Here is a 4,215-nt window from a genome sequence, read left to right on the forward strand (position 1 = left end):
CAACATATCGCTGACAACATAGTTCTTTGGTCATTAAATATATTCTAAAATACAGCAACGGCCACTGTTTTATCATGAAAGAGAGAGAGAGAGAGAGAGAGAGAGACTACAGCTGTGTATCTCTGTGTTTACAAAAACAGCACATTTGTCACAGATGTTCAGAATTATTTACCGTGTCATTGTAACGTGGTTGTTTAACTGATGATGATGATGATGATGATGATGATGATGAAGAGGGATGAACTCCAGTTATTTTTTATTTTCAACAATGAACAACAAATGCTTTTTTGTTTTAAATGCACCAGTTATTTTGAATATGATTTTATTTAAAACAGACTCATAATCAAACAGAATCCTTGAACCTGTTTCTCTGGACACTGGGATGTTGAAACTAAAGAGGGTCCAAAGGTATAAAATTATCATAAAAAAAAAAACAAACAAACAAAAAACATCTCCAAAACCTTTTTTTTTTATTCTTTATTTAATATTAGAATCTAATGAGTTTCTCCTCTCTCTCTCTCTCTCTCTCTCGCTCTCCGGCCGAGTGCTGTCGACGTCACATGTATAATTTAACTGTTGATTTGTTTTTCCGTCTCCGACTTTTCAGGGAGATACTTGTGTTCTATATTCATTATAATTTTAAATTTTGAGTAATAATGTTGAATCTTTATTCTGAGAACTGCCCTGTTGTGGGGCATTATTATTATTATTATTATTATAATTATTATCATTATTAAATCATCATTATTATCATCATTATTATCATCATTATCATCATTATTATCATCATCATTATTATTATCACCATTATTATCATCATCATTATTATCATCATTATTATTATCATCATTATTATCATCATTATTATCATCATTATCATCATTATTATCATTATCATTATTATTATCATTATCATCATTATCATCATTATTATCATTATCATTATCATTATTATTATTAACAGGAGTTCAGAACCAGCTCAGCCCGACGTCGGCACTCGGGCTGTGAAACGTTATCTGTTACAGAACTGAGAAGAAACTGGCAAAATAAAATTCTCTGGATAACATCTCCCAGGGTTCATTGTGTGAGTGGAGATCTCGCACCTTCACCCGCTGACTGTGGTTAATGGCCTACTTAGTTCTGACCTCATGCTGTGGGGTTATCTTGATGCTGTGACAGTCAAGAAAGTGAGAGGCTTCTGTGTGTCTCACAAGCTCCGTCCCCGGGGAGACAACACCCTGCCTGTCTCCCTCTGCCTGCTACGTTTTATCGCTTTGCAGTCAACTCACCCCTATACCACTTTTGCCCCTCAGTCCTGGTAATTACATTCCTCTGGCAGGCAGCTCAGCTGCTCCTCTGCCACGGTGATGGCCAGCTGCTAAATATGTGAATTATTACCCAGGTGGTTCTGTAATCTTGTTTGGCATTTTCAGCCATGCACCTAGCGATGGCCCATAGCAGTGACAATGCCAGTCGTCGTCCCCCCTCACCCCTCCCTCCCCCTCTCTCATCCTGTTGGGCTGCAGTCTGATGTAGTCTCAAGGTCTTTTGAACGGAGTTCCATGATTTCTCCTGTGTTTGTTGTTCCTTTAAAAAAAAAAATACAAAAAAAAAAAAAACGATTGATATTGATTTTTACACAGTGACATCTAGTGGTGCACGTGCGTGGTGATTATATTCATTATGCAGCTGCAGCAATCGTTTTTACAGCCCTATATTAACATTAAAGACCTCTGTGTGGATGTTGTGGCGCCGGAGGCGGCGTTCACGCTGTCAAAACATACATTATGTTTTCATTGTTTCCAGCGAGGTCATGTGTAACACCTGCCTCCTCCGTCATTTACCTCGGATTTGGGGGGAACGTAATAATAACAGCTAAACAAACGGAATTCACAGAAGGAAAAAAACAACAACAACTCACTGAAGTGGTGCTTTAGGAAAAAGACAGAAAAGAAACAGTTGCACAGAAATTCATTGGTTTTTGGAAGAAGAAAAATAAAAACGCAACCTTTCAGTGTTTCAATTTAACAGCAGAAACACAGAGGAAACATAAGGGGGCGCCACTGACACATGGCACTGACGTACAATGTAGCTGTTAGCGTTACAGTAGCCAAAATAACAAACATCCTCATCAGTTGTTAAGTTTCTGAACTCATCGACCGTCTCTGCTGACGTCGGGTTCACGTTGGCGATGGCGGTGATGGTGGTGGTGATGGTGATGGTGGTGGCGCTGTCGTGCGGCGATGCTCCACATTCTCCTCCTCAGTGTGCGGTCTGTGGTTAACAAATGTAATGAGCTGTGACAGCATCACATTTCCTGCCAGTAATGTGATTATCGTGGCCTAGCAGCGTCACGCTATCTCCAAAAACCAAACCGACTTCAACAGAAAGAGAGTTTCAGATTTGTGGTTTGAGTGAAACAATAATAAATAAATATAACTGTAAATGTTACATTTGCTCCTGTCGGTCATTCCTGGTTCGTCCACGCTCGTCCTCACAGAAGACAAGTGGAGCTCTCTCTTTCTCTCTCTCTCTCTCTCTCTCTCTTATTAACTGATGAGACCAGTGACAGTAATGGACAAGCAGGAACAGTGGAGTTGAGGGAGCGGGGGGGTCAGGGAGGGGGGGGGCTTTGGGATGACCTGCCACCGCTGCTTAAGAAAATGCTAGCGTAGCCGTTGTTATGACGACAGTGAGGATAAACCCAAACATTAAATATATATATTTACAAACCCAGGTTTTTTCCTAGCGTACGGATGATGATGTCATTTCCTGTGTGTTGTTTTGACTCCTGCCTCATTCAAACGCTGGGCATGAACGAATGTGAACCGCGGCGGCGGGAGACGAGCAGTTAGCTAACAGGAAAGCGCAGTGAGCTAACACAGCTAATCAGTGTTTAACAGTGATCTGTAAACACTGACGTTTATCTCTTGTTTCAACACGAAGGAGCGCTGCTTTCATCAGTGGAGTGTGAGATTGTTGTCAGTGTGCAGCCTCACGCTGAGGACAAACCCAGAGGAGACATTCATCTTTTCAGAAACATAAAAAAAAAAAAAACATGTGAGAAAAAATGGCAATGAACCTTTAGTTCAGTTCAAATGCTCTGCCTTTTCTTAATCATTAGACAGAAAAATATGCAATATTACGTTCAATGGAGCAAATTTACCGCAAGAATTATAGTTAAAAAAAAGATTCCAGGGACTGAAGCGTCAACCGTTTACTTGATTAGAAATTCCTGCGAATGCTGAGAAAAATACGACTGAAGAAAAAAATCAGGATCAAAGAATTTGACTTTTAAATTCAATCCTGCATTTGGAAATATTTCAGTCTGTAACATGTGGCGTCCTTGTCTCAGCTGCTCATCTGAAAACCAGAACACAGAAAGTTTGTCATTTTTTTACATTTTTAAAATTCTTGATAAAATACTTCATCGTCTGTGAAAATAAGAAAGAGAAAAAAAAAGTTTTTTTATTCAAATTACAAACTCTTGATGGGCATAAAATCTTATAATCTCTGGCAATAGTCACAGAAATCTCAAAGTGTTTTTTTCCCCATTTAGTTTTTAAAAAGTACTGCTAAACAAAGAAAAGTGCAGTAACCTTTGAAATACAAACACTTTACACAAAAAATACAGTATTTTCTGTACGTTACTGTTACTGTACGTCGCACTTTTCTTTATCCTTTGGTTCAGTTTGCGACTTATTCTCCGCTGCGAATTTCACGTTTTGTCATTTTCACACTGACAGCCGCTAGAGGGCACTGGTGCGACTTATACTCCGGAGTGACCGGCAGTCTTAGCTCCGCCTAAATGCTTCAGATTGGTCGGGATCAGTGACGACGTCCAATCTGATCGCTCCTTTGACATGAGTGTTTTTTTTCTGTATTAAGATCCAACACGTAGTTTTATACAACATAAATGTTAGAATTAGACACAGATATAATATCGATAATAATGAACGCATTAACACAGCGATAACGCGCTAGCTCCCCCGGCTGTTGTTTGTGACGTGGAGTGACCATTAGTAGACCGTAGTTGCTGAGCTTGTTTTCTCGGAGCTTATCTCCTGACATGGTGACTGCACAAAAATAATGAACGCTGCCATTTTGATGAGTCTTTTAAATGTTAAGTGGGAGTCCTCCAGTAGAATCAGATTTAATCCACCAGTAAGGGTCCTGATTCTCACCATCAGCAACGGCTTACTGACAAGAACCAAC

Source organism: Cynoglossus semilaevis, chromosome 11, assembly GCF_000523025.1.
Source record: "Cynoglossus semilaevis isolate Cse_v1.0 chromosome 11, Cse_v1.0, whole genome shotgun sequence".
In the NCBI taxonomy this organism is placed as follows: domain Eukaryota; kingdom Metazoa; phylum Chordata; class Actinopteri; order Pleuronectiformes; family Cynoglossidae; genus Cynoglossus; species Cynoglossus semilaevis.